Here is a 24,821-nt window from a genome sequence, read left to right as displayed (position 1 = left end):
ACCCCTTCACATGGTTCTTTATTGGCAACGGAAATACTGAGACAAAAAGAACCTGCCCTGATGGAGGGTCTACTGTGCTCTCCCCCAGAACCTCCCTCTTCACGTCCACACCCATTTAACAGGCGAGAATGATAAGGTGTTGCTATTCCCCAAACCACCCCCCACCTCCCAGCATCATACCATCAGGGCTGGGATGTAAAACTTCTGACCTAACCCCAAGACCCTGGCATGTCAACCTCCCTGGAAGGGCCTTGGGCAGAGAAGGGCTGTCTCAGAGACACAGTTGGATGTGGAGACAGGAGGCTGGTGGTTGAGTCCCTCAGCTGGTATGACTGCATGTGAATCACCTCCCCTCTGTGAGCCTCAGTCTCCTTGACTGTAAAATGGAGACACATCGATTTGTCCAGATTTCTTCGGAAAGAGGGGCATGGCCTGGATCACTACCTTAAACAGAGAGCAAATGTTGACCAGAGAGCCACTCCTGCCTGTCTACAGCGGAGTTGGGGATACCCCAGAGGTGAAACTTTCTCCACCCCTCTGCCCAGTTCTGTCTGCCCTGTTTGCAGGGGGGTTATCAGTGATGTGGGTCCAACCCGACACAAGCCAATGGTGGGAATCCAAACAAGACGGAGGGAGTGGTGTTGGGTGAGGCAGACGCTGAGAATGACGCTGGTTTAAAATAGTCTTCAATACCACAGGACTGTCTTCAATGCCACAGGATGGTCTTCAATGCCACAGGATGGTCTTCAATGCCACGGGATGGTTTTCAATGCCACGGGATGGTCTTCAATACTATGGGATGATCTTCAATGCCACGGGATGGTCTTCAATGCCACAGGATGGTCTTCAATGCCACGGGATGGTCTTCAATGCCACAGAATGGTCTTCAATGCCACGGGGTGGTCTTCAGTGCACTAGAGTGGTCTTCAGTGCCACAGGGTGGTGGTTCAGGGGTTGACACACAGGGCCAATGGGCTGACAGGAGAGAGCCCCTGGAGCAGGAGAAGAGGTAGGAAGGTCAGTAGAGAGGAGAGGGCTTTGTTCTGAAGGGAACAAAACAGGGAGTAGGAGGGAAGAAAGGGCCTAGGAAGCAGGCAGGGGTGGGCTTCCCTCATCAACAAGCAGGTGACCTTGGGTAAGTCTCTGCCCCCGCTGACTCTCCTGTGGAAACTGGAAGGAAAGCACTTGACTGGGGACATCCAAGGACTGTGAGTAAAGCCTGAGGATGCATCACCTTGGCTGGTGACCCTTGGTTTGGCTGGTGAACTTGGGCTTGGCTGGTGAGCCCTTGTCGTGGCTGTGACCTTGAGTTTGGTTGGGGATTCTTGGGCTGGCCCTGGGTGCATGGCAGGAGCCTAGTGTCCATCCTGAGCTAGAGCAGAGACAGACCCCACTCTGGGTGGAGTGTCTTGATGTTCCCATGCTGCTTCCTAGAACTGAAGCCCTGGGTAGCCAGCTGAGATTTCCCCTGTGGTTCCAGAGTCTTCTGTGGGCCCAGCAGAGTGGAAAGCCTGAGTTTTAACTCTAGGGCCAGCAGTGCCCACCTCAAACCTGCTGGTCCAATATGACTGTGCTGAGGTTGACCTGAGGTCAACCCTTAGATTGACCTTTTCCTTATTATTGTGCAGATTGATGGACAGACCCACTAGGTTCAGGGATAAACTATCTGTCAAATTCAGAGACAGGGCCCTGCAGCCAATGCTCACACCTGGTGACACGACTCCCCAAGCATAGAAACCCAAGGTTATGGTGCTAACCCATACCAGCTTAGCACACAGTTTCTGAGAACAGAGTCCAGCACATTGACCCCCATGGCACCAGCTCACGGTGCACAAGACGATGCCCAGCGCCCATGGCCCATAGACCTCTCTCTGGGCTGTCATACTCCTTGTTTCCATCAGGCAATTGGTGCCCAATTACCAAACATCAGTTGGTCCATCCCCAACCCTGCTGATACCGATCGGATTCTCGTGATTCGATAAGATGCCAGCTCTGGGCCAATTTGTCCTCAGACCTATTCTGTCCTTTCCGTGGAGACTCTTTGGGGCAGATCATGTGTCCTTCCCCTTCAGGGTACAGAGGATGATACAGCCAAACAGAGATGGTGATGAGACCGGTCACAGTTCCCAGGCCCCTAGGTCTGGGAGGGGCCAGGTGCATCTAACCAATGGAAGGCAGCAAGGGAAGACTGAGAAGGACAGAGGGACATGGGGAGTATGCTCCACCCTAGGCCACTCTTCTTGGCTGGTCTCCTCTGTGGCTCGAGCATGCCCGTTTCTGCTGGGTGGCCCAGACCTAGGACCTACAAATACCACCTCTCCAAGTGCTCACCCCTCCAAAGGGGGAGGGGTGTAGCTTCCTGCTACGGCGCATCCTGAGGCCCCTGAACGCCTCTGGGTGGCTTCTCAAATCACCCTGTGTTGCCAATTCCCCGAATTAACTTTCCTTCCATTTCCAACACTCAGAGTGGCTTTTGTGGTCCTTGTTGGACCCCGAGGGAAGGCAGTGCTATACTACCGACAATATGATGCAAAACGTGAGTCCTTGTTTTTATGAAAACTAAGCTGAATACTTGGGAAAGACTCAGCCCAGGTGAGTTGCTAAAAAAATTAATAATAATAATAAATGGAATCAGATGTGGGTGGGATCTTGTGAAAGGTTGGGGGTGGGGATAGTAAACTCTAGAAGCTTCTACAAAGCAGTTGCTCCATATCTCGCTCTACCTTCACGCGACATTGAATGCACATTTGTAAGTTTAAAGTGTTTAAGTGCAACCACGACTGTTTCTGATTGTTTTCTTCCAGATTTTTTCCCCCTGACCCGATCTTGTTAGTTCGGCCTCCCTGGTCTCTTCAAAGCTGTCATTCTGTGGTGGCGATGATGGAAGCAATGCCCTGCTATTCCAATTACCAGCGGGGTCACCCAGGCCGGACAAGTGTCGGGGGAGCTCCCAGGTTAAGAGCTGTCGAAGATGAAGGAAGAGACAGTGCACCGTGGGACGCTCCGTAGCGGAGCGCTCTCCGACACTGGGCCAGAAGAGGAGCCCCTTAAGGGCTGACCGAGCAGAACTGGGCCTCGTCTCATTCCATGTGCCGCCAGGCCGCTCTGCGTCCGAGCCCACCTGACAGCCCCTCCAGAAACAGCCACCGTGGGTGCAGAGGTCCCTATGCTCGGTGGGTCTACGCCCACCCAAACGAGAGCACGAGACGCTCGACTGGCTACCGCAAGCCAGAGAACTCCACCGTCTGGAGTTAATGATAAGGAAGCACCCAGAATTAAACATCCACAATGTGCCAAGTGCCCTCGCCATCATGTCCTTATTTAATCCTTTGTATAATGGCAGGGGGGATGGGTACTGCAGCTGGCAGGTGAGAAAAGGGGGGCTCAGAAGAGCAAAGTCGGTGCTGTCAGCTGGACAGAAACAGCTCCGGGCTGGGAGCCTGGGTCCCATGGAGGCACCCGGGGCTGGGTCAAGGCCTGAGGCTCCGCTCAGCCAAGGCCTCCACTTCAACAACGATCCAGTTGTCTCACTACTTGGCGGCTCCAGGAGGCCAAGGTCCTGGGTGTGGACTCTACCCTCTACCAGGGCCCACCACCACGGTGGGCCGGGTGGTGAGTTCTGGCCTCCCTGCCTGGCTGTGATGGCCCCCGATTGAGCTGACTCCGATGGGCACCTACATGGCATCTGAGATGACGCTGAGGAAGGCGCTGTTCAAGACCTCCTCGCCATGTCCGTCCCTCTGAGGAAGGTGAGAGCCCCAAGTCACACAAAAAGAAACTGAAGCCAGAAGAAGCAAGGGGCTGCCCCTCGGCCTCGCACCACGGAGCCACGTCCACCTGATCCCGAAGCCTGCATGGCGGTCACTAAGCGTCTGCTTCCTCTCAGATCAACTCGGAGCACATGCTCCTCTTCGCCCACTGCCCTCCCCGGTGACCTCGCGACCCGGGAACAGACTGAGCTGCCATGAGGCTCTGGAGGACACTCAGACAGCCCCGGCTTCCAAGGGAATTCTGACGACCTGACACCGCGCAGACCAGAGGTCGCTGTGTGTGACCTCCAACAGGCCTCTCCTGCTCCAAGGTGTTAGAGCAGCGGTTCTCAACCCGTGGGTCGTGACCCCTTTTGGGGGTCAAACGACCCTTTTCGCAGGGATCGCCCGATTCATCACAGCAGCAAAATTTCAGTGATGAAGTAGCAATGAAAATAATGTTCTGGTTGGGGGTCACCACCACATGAGGAACTGAGTGTCTGGGGGCTGCTGTCGGGCTTCCCGGGGTTGCTGGGGGCCAGTTCCCAGGATGCAGCGGGACTTTTCCGATGCCTCGGGATTTGGCTTCAAGGGCAAGGCAGCACGTCACAGGGCTGCTGTGAGGACCACGTCAGTGAGCCAGAGGCTGAGGTTCTACCCTATCCAGAATACCATGTGGCCTTAGAAACACTGCTTCCCGCTCCCTGGGCTCAGTGGTCTGCCTTGTGGAGGTAAAAGCCGCCAGCTTCGCCCCACACCGAACCTGGCTTCTGGGACTGGAGGTTAGCAAGCAAGATGGAAGTGTCTCTTATGTCCTTCCTGCCTGAGTCCCGCTGAGACATGAGGAAGGATTTCGAAGGGGCCTCCAGGTTATGGGATGGGGGAAACATGCGTAGCATCGCCTATGGGAAGGGAAAAGGTCCAAGCAGGCCATGAAGGCTGAAGCCAAGAAGGAGGCCCTGGTGGCACAGAGGGTTAAGCACTTGGCTGTCAACTCAGAGGCTGGTAGTTCAAATCCAACTCAGAGGTGTCTTGGAAGAAAGGCCTGGCTATCCCCTTCTAAAAGGCCATAGCCATTAAAAAGCATCGGGAGGGCGGTTCTCCTCTGAAGCACGGACGCTCTGTGAGTGGGCATTAATTTCACAGTAGCTCTTTGGTTTTCAGAGAGCCCCACAGGGACATGCAGGTGGGCAAACGGAGCCAAAGGGCCTTGAATGCCAAGTTCGCACCTCAGAACCCACCGTGGTGCCAGCAGTTTCCAAAGGGAAGGCCTTCCTGGTGGGCAGGCTGCGGTGGGCGTGAGTAGCGGCGAGGTCTTCATGTGTTTCCCATTTGGACTTAATCCCAACTCCCATAAAATCCCCCCAAGTGCCACCCAGCCACACATGCGAACACCTCTCTCTCCCGGGCAGCAGTGGCCGTGAACAATGGCCAGGTGTCAACCGCAGTCCCCTGGGCGACGGGGTCATGAAGTAGAGCCCTTCACTCAAAGGGGGGTTCCAGCTCGGAGTGCCCAGGGAGGGGCTCACAGCCGCCCAGGCCAACACTGGCCTTCATTAAGGAGTGCCCACACCGGGTCCAACCACTGCCTGCCCCCCTCCCCAACTGAGGCCGCCCCCGCACCAACTGCTTTCAGTTCTGCTTGGCTGGCCACGTGCAGGGGCCAGTCCCACAAATAAAAAACATCGTTTGTTTTTTCAGGGTTTTTTTCTCTCTCTCTCTTTCCTTTTATCCTCACACCCCCCCCCCCAAAAAAAAAAAGAGAAAGAGAGAGAGAGAGGGAGAAGCCACCACAAGATCTTCTGAGGGTCTGTGACATCATGACCCAGGTGATCGGGGCCCAGCCAATAGGACCAGGTCGCACGCTGGCTCCTTGCATCCTGTGAGCTGAGGTTGGGTTGACACTGTGCAGGCCTGGTCCCACAACCACAGAACCACAAGGCCAGGCCCTGGGCCGCCTCCGGGGTGCTGCGCAAGAGCTGGTTGGCTCCCCGTCCTCCCCACCCCACCCGCTGGTCACCCTCACACCCACCGGGGTTTGGGTTCTGTGGAGGGTAAGCCTCATTCATTCATTCCCCTGGTGCTGGGGCGGCCAGCTACACCCTCCCCAGCCGAGCTCCATCTAATGATACACCCTGCATATGCTTCTGCGGAGCATTTGTGGGAGACATTCCTGTGGGGCCAGGAATCCAAATTCTTGGGTACAAACAGAAACTTACTTTCCTTGGGGATTTCTCTCTCTCTCTCTCTTGCTCTCTCTCGCTCTCTCGCTCTCACATACACTCTCGCGTTCTTTCTTTTTTCTCTTTTGTAGCAGTGGGGGGAAGGGGCAGATTAAAAAAATTAAAAGAAAAAAAAACCCAAACAAAACAAAAAGCTACAGGCTCTCCCACCCCCTTTATTTTCTAAAGTAGCCAGGAAAAATTAAAACAGCAGCCAACTCCGTCCATCCCAACGCAAACCCCCTGAAGGGCTGAGCCCTCCCTCCCTCGGAGCGGGCATGGCTTCCAATAGCATCTTCGATTCGTTCCCGAGCTACTCGCCGACCTTCATCCGCGGTGAGTAACCAGTGCCCCAGGCCTGGGGCTGGCCGCTTCGGGCGGGGGGCTGTGGCCAAGCCACGGACCACTGTCCTCCACCCGCCATCAGCTGCTTTCAAGTTCACTGCCTGCAAGTTCGGGCAAAGCCTGGGGTGGGATGAGGGCTTGGTGGCCCCCGTGGTCTCCTGGGGTGAACCTCTCTGTGGGACTTGTATTCTCAGCGGCAGGGGCACTGGATACCACAAGACCTCAAGACCTCAAAGGCCAGATCTCAGAGGGTCTTGGGGTAGAGAGGACATGGGGATGTCTCTGGGACCCGCAGTTTCCTGCCTCATCATCGGGGCTCTAGGGAGGCAGCTCTCGGCCGGTCTGGAGAGCCTGCACCCTCCTCTGCGCTCGGGCAAGGCTTACCCAGGTGGTTCCAGAACCAGACGGGCTTCTGGGGAGAGCCGTGGGAGACAGGCTAGGGGACAGGCTGCGTCGTCACTGGAGTAAGGGAAACAACGGGGGGAGACAGGGGTGCCAGGCTCAGACTGAGACCATCCACACCCTGGTCAGCAATGAAACTGATCAGTGGGAAGAACCAGTTTTGGGGCCTCAGGGACTTGAGTGAGGGGAGAAGAAAGTATTTCTGAGTGGCTTATAGCCCACGGGGCCCACAGCCCTGGGCTGTGTCCTTCAGCAGGGGTGGGGGCTCAGGGGTCCCCCACTTTGCCTGTGATTGAGGCTGGACCTCGGAGAAGCCGTTCCTGGCTGGTTGGTTCTTGGGACTAGGGTGCTCGGGTTCGGAGAGCCCTCTGCTGCTGACCTCCTCTTCAGTAGGAGCCCAGAGGGTCTGGGGCCCTTGAGACGGGGGTCAAGGATCCTGAGTTTGAGTGACTACTTTGCTGGGCAACTTCAGGCAAGTGACTTGACTTCTCTGGCCTCCCAGCAAAAGGCTCCTGGGCCTGGGACTGTGTGACGGGCTGTGTATGTGGGCCTGTGCCTCTGAGGTGTCCATGTGGACCAGCTGTCCTCCAAAATACTGGTCCTGCGAGGGGCTAGACCTCGGGGGGTCTGGGGCCTAGACCTGCCTTTGCTCAGCAGGGGTGGCGGGCTATCCTACTGGCTGGCTGGTAGCGATTCAGAGCCGTCCCCGGGCGCTGAGACTCCAAGGGCTTCTTTGGGGGCTTGTCTCCGAGTGGGGTCTAGTCCTTGTCCCCCAGTGAGGCTGAGGCAGACCCCTTGGACTGCAGACAGGGTTGGGGTCGGGAGGGAAGGGGCTGCTGTCCCGGCGGTGGGGGGATTCCCACCAAACCTGGCTGTGACTGCCTTCCCAGCTCTGGGAGCCGAGAGAGCCGGGCGGCTTCCTTCAAGCTGCTGCTATTACAACGTGGTTCCCTTTGTAGTCCTTGGAGCTAATTAAAGGCAGTTCTGTGGCAAGAAAATAAGAGTTTATAAAAACCATTTGCTGGGCCTTTGTAATCTGTATTTCTCCCTCCGTGAAACAGACGGAGGGAGCCGTGTAGGGCTGGAAACAAAGGGGTCTTGGGAGACAGGCTGAGTACCGCCCACCTAGGTCAGGCTGTGGGTCTGGGGAGAAGGCAGCCCAGCAACTCAGGGCAAGTCAGGGAGTGCTGAGACCCCAGGCTCTGGCTCAGCATGTGCCCAGAGACGGGTGGCCTGGGCAGGGCAGTTAACCCCTGGTTGGATGCAGAGTGGGCTCTGCAGCGCTGAAGAGAAGCTGCAGGCAGAGACAGTTGTCTGGGCTGTCTGTCCTACTCCGGTGATCCACTCAGAGTTCTGACTCCTGGTCCCCATGCTCGCAGACTGGGCTCCCCAGGGAGCCGTCCTCAGGGTCCTACCTGCAGGACGCCGACTCCACACAGACCTTCACCTGCTCCTTGACCCGTTTTGAGCCTCATGGAAGCTCTGAACTCCCTCCCAGAATAATAGTCATCACTGCCTAAAGCAAGATGCACACATGACAACGACGCACGCCTAGGGAAGTGTAGTTACCACTGCGTGTCCTCAAATCAATATCAAGTCCATGTAGCAGCGTAAAGGGCCCCAGGAGCTTCCCAAGCTGAAATCTGCAGGGAGCAGAATCCCAGGCCTTTGCCCCACGCAGAAGCTGGGGGCTGGGAATCTAGGTAGCACCCTGTGGAACAGCGCCCGTGGGTGCCTTCATCCACCCATCGAACAGCAGGGCCTGCTGGGGGATGAGGAAGTCATGCCGGGTGGCGGGAGGCAATGAGCACAACCATGGCTGAAGTCACTCGGGGTACCCCTAAGGAGACGGAATAGTGTGGCCTCCGGGGGTGGCAAAATGTGTGGGAGAAGATGTTGGACTTCAAGGAGAGTGTCGTGGCAGGAAAGAGGCAGGAGTCCCTGCCCGTGAGAACCCAGGTCTGTAGCGCTCGCCTCTCAGAGCCTCCTAGGTTGTCCTCGTGTCCATGACCTTTCACGTGAAGGGCCACGAACCGAGTGTCCCTTCATCTGTGCCTGACCCTCGCCGACCCTACCTCTTCCAAATGCTGCTCCCCCACCCTCGACTGGCCCCATCCCATCTCGTGGCCAGGCCTGCTGGGACCCGCACAGTGGAAGGCAGCAAGAAGCACCATCTCCCTGGAGAGCTTTTACACCCCTGGGTTCCTGGTCTCTGAGCTCAGACTGTGGGGTTGACATCGCTTGAGTGGGGAGTGGACATATGGGACCCCAGAAACAGCCTGAGAAGTCTCGGGGATGACTGGCCCGGCTCTGTCACCCATGTGCTATGTGGTTCTGACGGAGGTGCTTGCAGTTATTTTCTAACCGGTGGGATAGGATTGGATTCGGTGCTCCTCAAAATCTCCCAACCCCCAGGGTGAGTCAGCAGACCTGCAACTGAGGCCCTGGGTTTCCCCATCTGCCCAGCATAGATGACTTCTCATCTGCTCCCATTGATGAAGCCAGGCTGAGGACGGGCTATCCCCGCCATCTGTTCTCACTAGTAACTGGGGGCCCCAGGAGGGACCAACAGGGGCGAGTCCTCAGTTCGTGAAGACTCTGATGTCCTTGTCCTATGTCCCACCAGCTGGCCCCTGCCCTCCTTCCTGGGCTTCTGACTTCAGAGGGCTGGGACTGTGCATTGTGAGGAAGACTCCACTGTGGGGAAAGGGTCTGGGAAGAGGGTCGAGAAGCAGGAGAGGAGGGAGGTGGAGACTGGGCAGGTCCATGCTTAGCACAGCGGGCTGGCACCCCAATAGCTGGACTGTAGGTATCAAGATGGAGGAATCAGAGGCCAAGCGGTAATTGCCCATCTTCCTCCCATCACTTCTCCCCAGTTGCCAAAAAGTTGAGTGTGACTCATGGTGGGCCCCTACTCAGGATAGGACTGCGGTCCATAGCACTTCAGTGGCTGATTTTGAGGGGTTGGGGGAGTCGATTGCCATGCCGTTCTTCTAAGGCACCTCTGATGGACTTTTGGTCTACAGTGGAGAGTTCCCACTGCCCAGACACGCCTTGGGTGGGTCTCTGCCTGACAGATGAGAACTCTGAGACCCGATGGCTGTGATCAAGACATTCTGTGATGATGGGCAGGTCTCTTCCCCTCACTGGGCCTTGAGCGTTCCCAACACCCCAGCAATGATTCTATTGAGGGCCAGCCAACACCTTTATCCTAAACCTACCCCCATGAAGCCTTTCTCTGTACTCTCTGGGCCACCCCCACCCCCAAATCTACCACCCTACTCCCATCACAGAGTACCCCCTGCAGCAGCCTCCAGTCACATATCCCAAAGTATACCCCGCACCGTCAGACACACTGACAGTGGGTGCCCCTCCAGGAAGGGAAGAGCGGTCTAATTGCCACATGCAGGATTTGGAAGCCCTCAAGAGGAAAAGGAGCCCTGGTGGAGATGTGGGTTACGCTAACCAGGAAGCCACTGGATCCAACTCCCCAGTCACTCCTTGGAAGAAAATGGAGTTCCCGTAAAGATATAATTCCAAAACCCTACAGAGCAGTTCTACTCTGTTTTATGGGTGCTCTGTGAGTCAGAATGACTCGGTGGCTAGGGTTTTGGTTTGCTTTGGTTTGATTGGTTTTGGTTTGGTTTGATTGGGTTGGGTTGGGTTGAGTTGGGTTGGGTTGGGTTGGTTTGGTTTGGTTTGAATTGGGTTGAATTAGGCTTGGGTTTTGGGTTTGATTTGGTTGGGGTTTGGTTGTGTTGGGTTAGGTTGTGTTGTGTTGTGTTGTGTTGTGTTGTGTTGGTTGGGTTGGGTTGGGTTGTACTGTTTTGGGTTGTATTGTGTTGTGTTGGGTATTTCAGAAAGAGGAGGACTTCATTTATTAACTCAGTCATTTCACAAAACTCTCAAGGAGCAGAGCTTCGAGATTCAAGCTTGGGCTCTGGAGTCAGATTGTCCCCTGCAAATCCTGACACTGCCATCTGCCAGCTGTGTGGCAGGGCTAAGTGACCGCACCTCTCAATCCCCATTCCCTCACCTGTAAAGTGAGGAGGAAGATCAACCAACCCGGGGGGTGACTATCGGGTACTGAATGAGCTGATACATGCAGAGACGCCTAGCACCGCCTATGTGCTCAGTGAACACTTTCATCTTTTATGCTGCAAAGCCTAGCCTGGGACCGGGAGCGGAGGAAGCAGAGCGACAGGGTCAGGGTCTCTGCCTTGAGGGCGCCCACGTCTGGTGGGGAATGGCATGGCTACGCAGAAGTGGACCTGCAGGGAGGAAGAGGAGACTGGGGTGCTCAAAGAGGAACACCGGGCAGACAGGGAGGAGGAAGGACACTCTTCTTGGAGGAGGGACCGGCCAGCTGGGTTCTGCAGGGTGAGGAGGAGACAGAGGAGGGAAATGGTGTTCCAGGGAGCGGGACTGGCCCATGCAAAGGTGCCGGGACCTTCAAGAGTGAGCTGATCCTGGGAGCACCTGGGCCAGCTACAGGGCGAGATGCTGAGCAGGAGTGCCAGACAGGGGCTGACTGGTGCTGGGCCTCCTACGTCCCACCATGCGCCTCTTGGCAGTGACTCATCCAGCCAAGGCATCTGGGATAAATGGAAAATGAGCGCTCAGAGATAGGCAGGCCTGGGTGGCAGCGAAGGGTGGACGAGAACGGTTCTGAGCAAGTCCAGCCGCAATGGTCTGGCTCCAACATCTGCAGACCACTAGTGATCTGTGGTATGCCAAAGACCACGTTCTTCCCAAGCTCCAGGTGGAGTCAACGGTGGAAGATGCTCTTAATATTAGCCCCGGAAGTCCCACATCCCCAGAAACCCCTCAGTCGCAGGCACACTGGGCAGGTGGGGATGAGCAGATTGGCGGCCCGCCAGCCCACATCACTGGGGATGTTCACTTCCTGGAACCGTCTGCCTGTCAGCTGGGCCCTCGGCAAGAGCTTCAAGGCCACCTGCACACACCGTCAGCCAGACCACCCTGCCTGGGAGACCCTCAGCCACAGGGTTCCACCCAGCGGGAGGAACGGGGTGTCAGGCCTCACCCAGTGTGGCCACACGGAGGGCCCAGTGACACTTCCACCTGGAGGTGTCCACATCAAAGCTTTTGGGGAGTATGGGGGAGACACAGAGAGAAGGAGGGACAATGCTCCTGAACAGCAGGGTCTAAAACTTACCTTCCAGAAAGCTCCAAGAGGGGAGGAGAAGGCAGTGTCTACCAACCCCAGTCTGACCTCTCAGCCAGACTCCTCCACAGCTGCAGAAGCTGAGACCCAGGGCTGGGTGGAGCAGTAGAAACCCAGGCTCCTAAGCCCACCTCCTAGGGTAGGGGTTCTCCACCTTCCTCATGCCGCGGCCCTTTCATACAGTTCCTCATGCGGTGGTGACACCCCCCCCCCACCAACCATAAAATTGTTTTCATGGCTACTCCATAACTGTCATTTTGCTACTGTGATGAATTGGGCGACCCCTGTGAAAGGGTCGTTCAACCCCCAAAGGGATGATCAGGACCCACAAGTTAAGAACCACTGTAGAGATCTGCCTGTGTAAATCTTCCGCAGATCCACCTTCAGCGAGTTCCCCACCCCCCGAGGGGAGTGGCGCTCACCGTCCTTCAGGACTGTGCACGAGTACTGCCTGTGCAGTCTCCTGGGACACCCGCAACCCCGGCAAGCCCTGTGGCCCCCTGAGCTGACATCCGCAGGCTGCCCTGGGGACTCACAATCACCCACAGCCTAGTGCCTTCTGGTGAAGAGTCTTCATAGCACAGTGGTTATGTGCCTGGCTGCTGACCCAAAGGCCAGTGGTTCAAGCCACCCACTACTCCACCAGAAAAGACGTGGCAGCCTGCTTCCGTAGAGACTGCAGCCACAGAAACTCTGCGGGGCAGTTCTGATCTGCCCTGTAGGGCAATCGGTAACAAGATCATGCCTGGAGAATAACAGTGACAAGGAAGGCAATGCTGCCTGCTGGGGGAATGCAAGAGACGGAGAGGAGGTGGAGGCTGCCCCCTCCTCCTTTTCTAGGCAGGGAAACTGAGCTCCAGGCAGCAGGGAGGCCCTGTGAACCGTATCTGCTGCACCAGAGCCGCAGAGAGTGGCAGCACTGTGGAACAGAAACTTAGCTTCCCCGCAGTACTGAGGCCGAGAGCCAGTGTGGAGGCTGGAGGGCTCCTTGGCTGATGCCACCCTGGGCATTCCTTGGTTGGTAGGCAGCCTCCACATGGGGTCTGTCTCCCCCTGTGGCTCTGAGCCCCTTCTGCCAGCTTTCCTAATTCAGAAGTGATTAGATATAGGACCCACCCTAACGGCCCACACATAAGAACTGGGCGGAGGGTGCAGGACCCAGTGGTGCTTCGTTCTGTCAGAACTGACGAGCCAACACCTGACAATAACATCTACACTGGCGGGAGGTGGGGGGCAATTGACATCACAAAGAAGCCCGACTCCCCAACAAGACGGTATGGTATTTACAGGCTTGGACCCATTGTTGTGGGGTTGGCCTCCCCCCGCTCACTCGCTCATGTAGAGTGTGCTCCTGGGAGATTTCAGCAACGGATTTCTCAGAAGCAAGTCGCCAAGCCCTTCTCTGGCACCTCTGGGTGGACACCAAATGTCCATTTCCTAGTTACCATTCAATGATTAACCGTTTACGGGCAGGAGCCAAGAGTTCGGTACAATTCACTTCCTAGCAAAATCGAATTCAGCAACAGGAAACCCAACTTTGCTGAGGTACCAGGGACCCCCAGCCACCACGACTCAAGCTGAGGCTGACGCTGCTGTGTGGCTGAGTGACCCAGTGCATTCAGGAGCCTGTCTTGGAGGCTCAGTTTCCACCTCTGTATGATGGAGCGAGGTTCCCTGGCCTGCACGACCAGTTGCACAGAATAGACAGGGTCCAGCAGGCACAGGACTCCAACGAGGCAGTCAGCACCTGGCTGTGTCCACTTCCCAATGAGCTGGCACCCTTGGGCCGCATGGCCAGTTTGATCACTTGGCAGATGTCTCCCCTTGCTCCTTCTCCAACCCTGGCACCCCCACTTCCCTGGTGCAGCCAGGCCCTGCTGCGTCACCGTGGGCTATATGATGTTCTACGCTGTGCTTGGGTTTCTCATCTGTGGAATGGAAAGAACTCCTGGTGCCTACCGGGTCTTCTCTGAGTGGTGTACATACTCCACTTCTATCCTATAGGTGGGCTGTTAGTGCCCACCCCATGGTGCAGTGAAAGAAAGGCCCGGCTACCCGGTTTGTCAGTTTTAAGATGACCGCCAAGAAGACCTTGCTGCACAGTTCTCCTCTGTTAATACTTGAGATCACCACTAGTCAGCTGACCCAATGCCGGTGGGCTGTGGATCGTAGCCCTCTCAAGGCTTGTTGGGTGGGTTTCACGAGAGTGCATATTGTGTGCTTAGCGCGGGGCTTTGCACACCGTGGCTGCCACCACGGACTCGGGCACAGAACCCGCTGGGAGGCTGGTGCAGGAGCGGGCGGCCTTTCGTCGAGGTGTGCGCAGGGGAGCTGTGGGTCGGAGGCACCCCGATGATACCTCACCCCAGTAGCACATGCTACGGCATGGGGGCACACCCTCCATCGAAGTAGGAGGTTGTTACCGTTTAAGGTCCCCCTCCTCTGAGCAGGATGAGGAAGCTGAGAAGCCCCTCTTCCAACCTCAAAGCCCGGCTAAATGGCCATCTCTCTGGGCCATGCCCTCACCCCTCCCAGGGTCTGTGGTGACTGAAAGAGCTCACAGGCTCCACACAGCCCTGCGGTGATCGACAGCTTCCTGCTGAGCAGAGAGAGGGCAGAAAGAATGCGGGAACAGACGAGTGGTCCAACGAGGGAGCGAACCGATGATTGGCGCGCAAGGTCTGTGGCCTCTCCCCTCACTTCCCTATTGCCGTCTGGCTTCTCTGAAGCTTCTGCGGCGAGAACCCGCCACTCGAGTCAGTGCAGGCGGCGTGAAGGTTTAGGTTCCTCTTTGGGGTTTTCTTTCATGTCTGGGAAAAAGTGTTTTGGGCAAAAGGCTCAGACGTGCGTGTGGGCGGAGAGGGCAGATGCCTGTAGCCTGTGCTCCGCAGGGGTGACCTAAGTCAGCACCTCCCCCCACCAAAAAAAAATGCTTCGTCGTGAGACAGGGTGACCAGTTCAGGATGGACGAGCTGCTGCCCCCTCTGGCTTTGTCCAGGCCACTGTGGGAGCCCTTGGGTGGTGCACACAATTTATGGCACTCGTCTGCTGCAGGAAAGGTTGGAAGTTCACATTCACTCCGAGGTGCCGCAGAAGAAAGGACTGGCAACCTGTTTCAGGGGGGAAAAAAAGAAAATACCACTGAGACCCCTGTGGAGCACCATTCTACTCCGACACACGTTTGGTGGTCAAGAGTCAAAGACGGCTCTACGGCAACCTTTGAGCCAGGGGGTCCCCCTGCTCGGCTCACCACCCTGAAGACGGGAAAGGGGCGGGGCAGCAAGAGGAATGACAGGAACGAGACCCTTGGCGAGTTCAAACAGGCAAAATGAAAGAGGAGCAAAGCTGGGCATGTCCGGCCCCTCAGCATTGTCACTGAGGTCCTGGTGGAGGGTGTGGACCCAATCTGGTGACACTGTCACTGGGTCTGACGCCCACAGGACAGTCGACACAAAGGACTGTCTCAGAAACGTGGGGTTTCAGCAGCAGTGCATTCTCCTCTGAAGTTAGTTACCACGACCATCTCTCGCAAACCCAGCTTGCCGGCCTCAGTCTACCCACAAGCAGAAGCCCCCTGCTCCTCCTGCTGCATGCCAGTCAGAGCTGCCACAGCACCCCAGGACCTGTCGGATCGCACAGCCTCGTCTGTGCACACTGCTGTCATGTAACTGTGTGATTTTAAAATCGCTGGTTGCTTGTGCTACCGCTACTGCTGTGCGGTTCAGCGACATGCGGGGATGACGGCTCACAAGTCACAGGAGGACAGAAAGCTTGATTGGGGAGTCTGTGCGTGCTGCTGCAGGAGGGACGGACGGCGGGGCCTGGTGACACTGTGACTCAGGGGCTGGGTCACAACAATGCCAGTGACATGATCCCCTGGCCTTGCACCCAGCTCTCCTGGACTCCCAGTGGCTAAGGACGGTCCCCACCTCAGGTCTCCTTCCAGCGCTGCATCAGTGAACTGACCTCTGCCTCCCCGCCAAGTCCACCATGGAGGAAGCAGCGGCAGAAGGCAGAAGCCGCCCCCCAGCTCTGAGCACCCTTGAACACCAGGCCCAGGAGGACTGCCATGAGGAGTCTCACGTTAGGGGTGGCCAGAGGCCCGTGCAGGGAGCCCAGTTTCCCCAGATCCCCACGCACCCTCTGGGGTCGAGGCAGCAACCTTGCAGAGCAGACTAGGAAGAGGACACTCAAGGTCAGCAGCGGCATTGTGCGGGGGAGGCTTTTCATTCTCTGGGTGATGTGTGTTCTCTAACCTTCTGAACCCGCTAAACCAAACTAACCCCACTGCCCTCGAGGCCACCCCAACCTATAGCCACCCTGGAGATGGTTTCTGAGGCTGTAAATCTTTACCTGGGCAGCCAGCCTCATCTCTCTCCCACGGAATGGCCTGGGGGGTTGAACCACTGAACTTTCAGTTAGCAGTCCAACGCTTACCCAACAGCGCCCCCAGTGTTCCTTACCCTTCCAAGCGTTGCACATATATTACTTTTAGATGATTTCTTCTGAGTAAATATGTTTATCAGTGTGTACGTTAACATGTTTATTATGTATGCCTTCTTTCTTTAAAAGAATATTTGGGGGCTTTTTATTTTGCTTTGTCCCAGGAGCAGATGAGCTCGGTCTCTGTCTGCCCAGCCCCAGTGGCCCCTCTGTTCCTCTGCCCCCGTGGCTGGCCTCTGCCGGGCCGGCTGTGGAGGAAGAGCCTGCTCTGAGCCAAGCTGAGCTCAGGAAATGCTTCTGCCGACGCTGGGGTCCGACCTGGAGCAGTGTCTCTGGACACACAGGGCTGCTTGCCCTCGCTCCTCAGGGCCTCAGTGGCCAGGGCTTGAGCTGATTGGGGCAAAGGTGGTGTTGGCATTCCTCCTGTGGCTGTTTCATGAGCGCCTACTATGTGCTAAGCACTAGTCTGGACACGAGATGGAGTCAGCAGTAAACAGACCCAAGTGCCTGCCCTCCTGGAACTGATGTGTAGCAAGAGAAGAGGGTCTCAGGAAGAAGCTCCTGAGCCAAGCAATGCGTGTGGAGCCTGTTGGAAGCTCCCTGGCCCAGCGCCACGCACTCACATGGGGGGGGGAGGCGTTGGAGACGGCATACTCCACTCTGGTTTCCCACCTCTGAGGGGTCTCAGCCTCTCAAGACTTCTATAAATGCCCCTGTGATGTCGTTGGTCACCTCACTGAATCCTGGCACAGTTCTGTGCACTGGGCAGCCCTGCCTCCATGGTTGAGATGAAAAAGCCAAACCAAAGAAGCAGATCCAGACAGGTGCCTGGTATGCCCAGGGTCACCCCAGGAGGAGGCAGCAGAGCTCAGCTTCACATGCCGGCAGACTGGCCCTCTGAGGCCCGCACGTGCATGCCTGCCAGAGCCAGGCACCTGCTGGAGGCTGGAGCTGAAACACAGACCTAAGAGGAGAGACAGGAGAACTTTACCAGGTGGTCGGCATGGCGCGGGTCCCTCGTCAAAGATCCCATCCTGCTGACTCTCTGTAATAAGCCCCGGGGTGGGTTTGACTGTGAGGCTTATCTGCACGGACAGACGGGAAGGTTGAGACTCAGCAAGGGACAGTGTCTTGCCTGAGATCGGGCAGCTGATAACAGCCCAGTCCAGCCAACCAGGACCACGCCTGTTAACTAGCGGTGTCTGCTCCCCATTGGGGCTCAGTTCAAATGCACCACATCTGGGACATCTCCCCACAAGGTGGCTGCATCTTCCTCGGGGCTCCCAGAACATCTCCAGGACTTTCTCCAACCCTTCCAGGCAAGAAAGAAGCGAGGGGGTCGGCAGCTCTTAGTGAAGAAGGGACACGCTGTCCAAGGCAGAGTGAACAGCGTGAGAATCCAATCGGGCAGAGAGGACTGCACTGAGGTGGGAGACTTTGCAGGTCCTATGCGTCCGTGGCACACTTGGCTGCTCCCCCAAAAGGTTGGCAGTTTGAGTCCCCCCAGAAGCACTTCAGAAGAAAGACCTGGTGATCACCTTCTGGAAAACCAGCCTTTGGAAGCCCTGCGGAGCACAGTCCTCTGGCACGGATGGAACCATGGGGAGTCCGAGTCCACTCAGGGACCAGTGCGAGTGGGCCAAGCGGCGGGCAGTGACCACCTTCAGGGCAGGGGTCCATGCAGGCAGGCTCCGGCTGCACATGCTGCAGTGCACCAGGCGGCTCTCTGAACTAGGCCAGTGCCCCGTGTGAGCCCGAGCGGTGGACGTGTGTGTGAGAAGAGACCACAGGGCCCTCCCACACTGCCCTATATTTGTCCTTCTCTAGACACTCATCTGAGCAGCCGGGGCACACTGGTGCTCATGCACGTAGAGTGCTCCTGAATGGTCACCTCTGTGGTCTGGGGGGGTGGGACGGGGAGTGGAGGCGCCGGACAGGGAGAAAGGTTTCAGCGTGGTCAACACGACACCAGCCCAGGGCAGATCTAGAGGACCAGAATCGATGTTCTAACGTGCAGGGTCAGTGTGTCGTACAAACATGGGTCCCCTGCGTCCAGATCATCAGGAATCCCAAGACCCCAGGGCATTAAACCAGACACGGTGGGCTTGGGGACCTGGGAGACACAGAGTGCACATCGTAAACTGGCCCTGGGCTTCATCTCCACTCTATTCCTCAGATGCCCGCAGGCTTCTATCCTTCCTGAACCCATGATTCAAATAAGCCGGGCAGTGAATGAAGCCCTGTGTGAGGTTATCAGGCTCCTGGGTTAGTACAAAAGATCCACCAGCCCTGCTGCTAAGGCAGTGGCTCTCCACCTTCCTCATACCGCGACCCTTCCATACAGTTCCTCATGGGGTGGTAACCCCCCCAACCATGACATTATTTTCATTGCTACTTCATCACTGTCATTTTGCTACTGTGATGAATCAGGCGACCCCTGTGAAAGGTTCATTTGACCCCCAAAGGGGTCTCGAACCACAGGTGGAGAACCGATGGTCAAGGGGGAGTCCAGAGCGCCCTTGTGCACAGTAATAAAGATGCCCTGTCTCTGCCTGGGCAAGACAGCAGCAAGTGGAAGGTGCTGGTGCCACTGGGAACCTGTGCTTTGATTTCAATCCGCTTCTGCTGCTTGGCCACGTGCAATTAATTGGTGGCACCCTTGCCGGAAAGTTCGGTTCTCAAAGCGCGCAAGCCCAGAAGAAGTTCTCAAGGGGGGGGGGGGGGGGGGAGCACAGAGCATTTCACTCTCCAACTCAGCCTGTCTGAAAACTTTGAGCATGCACTGCTTAGAGAGGCACCAGTGAGGACACCGGGGTTGTAAGACAGCCCATTGCTGCAGAAGGAAAACAACAGCAGTACTTCTGACTTTCAAAAGCAAATAGCTGGGAAGACGATGCTGGCCAAACGGGATCTGTTCGCATGTTTCCTATCAGCATGCAGAAGGAAGCGCGTGGGGGCTCTCCCAAGCCACAGGCTCTTCTCTTGTCTCCCAAATCCACCATGTGCTGGCGGCGGTGACTTAACCTCCACACACCATAATGTCCTCCTCCATGAGCTGGGGGCACCGGGGCCACTTCCCTCCACCTGGCTGCTGTGAGAATTCGGGGAGGGGGCAGGGGGCACAGGCGAGAGGAGCCGAGCCCTAGCCCTGGGCTGTAGAGGCGGGGCGTGCACTCCCCTGCCATTTCCTAGAAACCAGGAAACAAGGGTGGCATCTCCTAGCGTGTGTTGTGTGCTGAGCAGATGTTATCAGCACTGCGCTGAAAGGAAGGAGCTCTGAAGGCCAACGGGGTTGGGAAGAGCTGCCTTCAGCCAAGGCTTGACCTGCAAATAAACAACAGCAGCTCCGAGGGACGGCTGTTCTGTCCCCTGCCCCGCAGGCCCCCACACCCTCCATGGGGAAGAGAGTGACCCTGTAGGACAGGGTAGAATGGCCCCTGTGGATTTCCAAGACTCTAACACTTTTCAGGAGCAGCCAGCCTCTTCTTTTTCCTCCTGAGTGGCCGGTGAGTTTGAACTGCTGACCTTGTGGCAGTCCAACACATAATCCACTATACCATCAGGGTTCCACAAGCACAGAAAGAAAAGGTACAGAACTGAAGGGAATAGATGTGGAACTGACCAGCTAGAAAATACTAGTTCCATCAACTCAACTCTTAAAGTGTAGCCCTAATGTGGGCCTCAAACACTGTTCTACGCTCTTTAAAGGTAAGGGGCACTATCACTGAGCCCATTTTGCAGATGAGGAAACTGAGATCCAGAAAGGTTAGCCCATTTGTCCAAGGTCACCCGGCTGGGGGAGCAAATCAGGCAGCCTGAATGAAGGAAGAGCCCAGTAGCTGAGTCAGTCAGGGTTTCCCTGGACCCAGGGCCACCCCTCGGCTCCTCCCAGAGCCCTCTCTGGGAAGACCTGGTGGCACTTCCATGAGCCCAGTGAAGGAACTGGATGGGCCATGTGGTGGGGGGAACCCGGTCAGAATCAGCTCAGCTCGGTCACTTCCTTGCTGTGTCTTTGAGTGAGCCGTTGCATTCTCGGGGCCTCAGTTTCCTCACCTAAAAATGGGTCCAGAAACCCTTTAAGGACAGAGGCTCATCGAATCCAGGCTCTAGATATCTGGCAAGCCTCTCATCCTTCCCTTCGCCAGTCCATTGTTGAAGAGGCGGGGCCTCAGAGAGGGACATGGCGGAAAGCTCTGGGAGCCCCATGGTCAGAATCGAAGGCCGAGATGTGAACATGCTGTGCATAGCAAGGTGCTTCTTCCCCACTTGGCAGGAGTTCACTTATCCTTGTGCTCAGGGGTCCTTTGATGGGACCTTTGGCCCCTTTTCTTAGCTCCACCCACCGGTCACAGTCTCCCAGAGGCTCCTCCCCACTCCTGCAGGCCCTGCTTGACGCAGCTCCCTGCCCCAGGTCTGTTTTCCTGAATATTCTGCAGAGGTTGCCCAAGTCCCTCTCAGGTCCCCTCTGGGGCTGAGGGATGGGCACACAGGGTACCAGCCTGCACTGTGGGCCGGTATCGCTGGGCATTTCATAACCAGGGGCTGTCGAGTGGATACCCACTCATGACGACCCGCACGTGTCTGAGAAGAGCCTGCTCCTCAGGGTTTTCCAGGGCACGTGCCCTGGAAGTAGACCTCCCGGCCTTGCTCCCAGCTGTCTCTGGGTGGACTTGACCCTTCTACCTCTCAGTTAACAGTAGAGCACATTCACCCTGCAGGGGCTCCTGACGCTTTAGACTAGAGGCAACATGCCTAACCCTCACCCTCCTGTGAGGGAGATACTTTTGTCCCCATTTTGCAGAGGAGAAAAATGAGGTTCAGACAGGTGAAGTCACTAGCCTTTGTACACACAGATGGTAAGTGGCGGAGCTGAGGCTGAAACCCAGGGTCTGCCAAGTACTGCCACAGGGTTCCCCCAGGGGACAAAAGGCAGCCCCACACTTCCCCTGCCCTGACCACATCAGCACTTCTGCTGGGTAGAAGCAGGGGGCTGAGCGCCCTCAGTCAAGGGAGCGGGGTCATGGACCGGGGAGAAGTTGAACGCAGCCTCCCAGTTGCTGTCTTGAAGTTCTCAATACATTTCTCTTTGGACTGTGTCTGTACGGGAATTCTGGTGGGACAGTCACGGCACAGCCCCCTCCCCAGAGATGGACCTCAGTAGTCCTCTGCCCCATGTCCCCCTCCCTGTCCCTCTGCCCTTGGACCCAGGGGCCCAGGTACTTACACACCAAGTACTGGGTAGCATACAGGTCTGTGCGTCTGTGAAGACTGCCATTCCGTAGCGTGAACAAAACACCAGGACGGGTCAGAGAGAGAACTGGGCAGACAGGAAAAGGCTTTTTCCCGCTCTTTGAAAAGGGACCCTTATCCTCGTTTTCCCTGCATAGGGCCCACAAAGACTGCCTGCAGAGTGGGGTGGCAGTGCCAGGCTCGGAAGAAGTCCAGACCAGACCTGCCCTGTGACCTGCTTTCCAAGTGAGGGAAGGCGACAGCCTTTCTGGGGTAGCCCCCCCAAGTTCAAGAAGTGCCCCTGGCTGGTTGTGACTCGCCGGCAGGATGGGTGTCCAGGTCTGGTCAGATCTGCTGCCATCCCGTAGCCTCAGGAGGCTTGGCAGCCCCCAGCCACCCAAGATGCCCACTAGCTTTGCTCTGCTTATAACATTTCAGGTGTTTGGTTGTGGCTGTGTGTGTGTGTGTGTGTGTGTGTGAGTGTGTGAGTGACTGTGACTGTGTGTGTGAGTGTGAGTGTGAGTGTGTGTGACTGTGTGTGTGAGTGAGTGTGTGTGTGAGTGAGTGTGTGTGTGAGTGAGTGTGTGTGTGTGTGAGAGTATGTGTGTGAGTGAGTGTGACTGTGTGTGTGAGTGAGTGTATGTGCGTGTGTGTGCCTTTTGTTGCATTCTGCTTCTGTGACTTTGCCACTGGAAGGGGAGGGATGCCGCCACTGTTATTTATTAGCAGTATTGTTTCAAATAGACAATAAATAAAAGGAAGCAAGTCAGAGCTACCCCCCCCTACAGCCTTCACGGGGGCCCTGGCTTCCCAGGGGCCTGCACAGCACTGGACCCTAGGCCCTCTTAAACTCTCCCCTCCCCCACATGTGCCCCATGTTGGGTTAGCCCTGCTCCTGGCCGAGGTGCTCCCAGAGGGCCTCTGGGTACACATGAACCCTATATTATAGCAGCTAACATCTAGCCCCACTCCGCCTTAGGGTCCTCACCCCACACCCCTAACCCACACCACATACATCCTGCTCAAAGGCCACCAGCCCCAACACCTGTCACCCAACTTTCCAGGAACTTCTCATTATGGGGGCCCGGGGACACCTGGTGGTGTGGTCCTCACTATGGGGGCCCAGGGACACCTGGCGGTGTGGTCGGTGGGAGGCCACAGGAGGAGACAGCTTTGCCCAGGCCAGCCCCCACTTCTCTGACCAGGAAATCTCTCCCCTGAGGCCCACCTCTGGGGCTGTCCCCTGGGCTGTGACTCCCTGAGGGTCAGGTTTCCACAGAGCCCAGGACCAGTGACACAGAGGGAGCCCGACTGGGATCAAAGGCCTGGCCAGACCTCTGCGGGCTTTGGTTTCCTTGCTGTTCAATGGGACCATGCAGGGAGCTTCCTGCTCCCACTGCCCACCCACCACCACCACCACCCATCTGGCCTGTACTGGGAGCTCTGTGTGAAGTCCACCCATCACCCTAGGTGCTGGGGAAAGAGGATGCAAATAGGAAGTGTCCCCAGGGGTCTGGGTTAACCCCTGAACTCATCTCTGGCCCCTTCTTCCTGTGGAGTCAGTTAAAAAATAGCCTCCTGCCTGCCCCAGGGGGCTGTCAGGCCCCTTCCTAGCCCAGCCTAGGCCTGAGGCCTCAGGCTCTGGCCACTCAGGAGACAGGTGTGGTTCTGTGCTTAGGCCACTGTCTGGAGAAGTTCCTGCCCCTCTGACTCAGTAAGACTGCAGCCCTGCACACGGTCACCCGAACCCCTGATGGGGACATTCAGTGGTCCCTATGGCACACCTGGAACCATGAGAAAGGGCGGGATCTGGCCTCCTGTCCCTGCTGCCTGGTGGTGGTAGCACAGTGAGAGCACTGGGTAGTGGGCATAGGGGGAGCAAGGCCTCTGTACCCACAAACAACAAGGCTTTGGGCCTATGGCTCTTTGAGCGTGGGAGAGTCACCCTTCCCCCCACACAGGAGTCAGACAGACAGGGTGGAGCCCAGTTGCCCCACTTCCTGTTCTGGGACCCTCAATGCTCCCCCCCTGTGAGCTGGGAGGCAACCACCCTGCCTGTGAAGGTGACTGGGAGGGGACAGCCTGGGGTCATGGCACCCTCAGAGAGCAGTGGCCCGTGTGTCTGTTTCCAGAGAACTGAGTGAAGGAGGTAGAAGCCATGACTCTTAGACCACCACACGGACAGTGGGGTATTTTCAGTCCTGGATGGAACCAGAGAGGCTTCGGAGCAGACAGAGCACTGCTGTGGGGGAAGAGAAAAAATGACCCTGGGTCCCTTGAAGCCAAAAAGGTCAAGGGGGCCAGTGGGCAAGGGGTGGTGTGAAGGCCTGACCAGTACGGGGGCTTCGGGAGGTGTCAGGGACACGGTTAAGATGTGTGTGCAAGAGTGTGCCGCGCAGAGCCTTCATGGTAGCAGAAACCCACAACACCTGAATGGCCCACCGCAGGGCAGCCTCTGGTGGTCTGGCCTGAGTGGGGGCTCTGCATCCAACCCCACCATGCCAGTCAGCCACAACCAGTCGATGCGTTTGAAAAATGGGCTGAAAACAGTGAGTACTGGTAAAAGGCAGGGAGGGCAGCACGGGGCATGAGCGTACCTGCACAGGAAGAGCAACACAAGGCTGACGCCGGGCTACGAATTAGTTTACTGGGCCTCCAGCCCCTGCGAGAAGTCGATCTCCCACCCCACCGCGCCAGGTGCCCGGAATAGAATCCCGATGTCGACAAGAGCATCAGGTGGCTCTGATGTGTGCTTAAGCTCCCAAGTTACAGCAGCATCGCAGCCCTGTGCACCCATGAGGATTCCCTGGGGAGCTCGCCAACTAAGCCCCTGATGCAGCGACACCAGCAGGCGGGCGGGGACTGCAAGAAGTGGGTTCGAAGCTCTGGCTGAGAATCAAAATGCTAACCACTGTTCTGGGTGGCAGGATTCTGGGTGGTTTTAATTTTCTTCCTAATTGTGTTATTTTCCAAGTCTTCTTGAATGACTGTCTAATTACTTTTATAATCTGAAAAAATGTGTGCTTTGTTTTATGAGATGACAGGGGGAGATTAGACATTGCCCCCTTTTTATTATCATTTTATTGGGGGCTCATATAACTCAACACAATCCATACATACATCAATTGTGTCAAGCACATCTGTACACTCATTGCCCTCATCATTCTCAAAACATTTGCTCTCCACTTAAACCCCTGGCATCAGTTCCTCATTTTCCCCTCCCTCCCCTTTCCCCCTTCCCTC

This window comes from Tenrec ecaudatus, chromosome 1 (genome assembly GCF_050624435.1).
Source record: "Tenrec ecaudatus isolate mTenEca1 chromosome 1, mTenEca1.hap1, whole genome shotgun sequence".
In the NCBI taxonomy this organism is placed as follows: Eukaryota; Metazoa; Chordata; class Mammalia; order Afrosoricida; family Tenrecidae; genus Tenrec; species Tenrec ecaudatus.
This window is presented reverse-complemented; position numbering follows the sequence as displayed.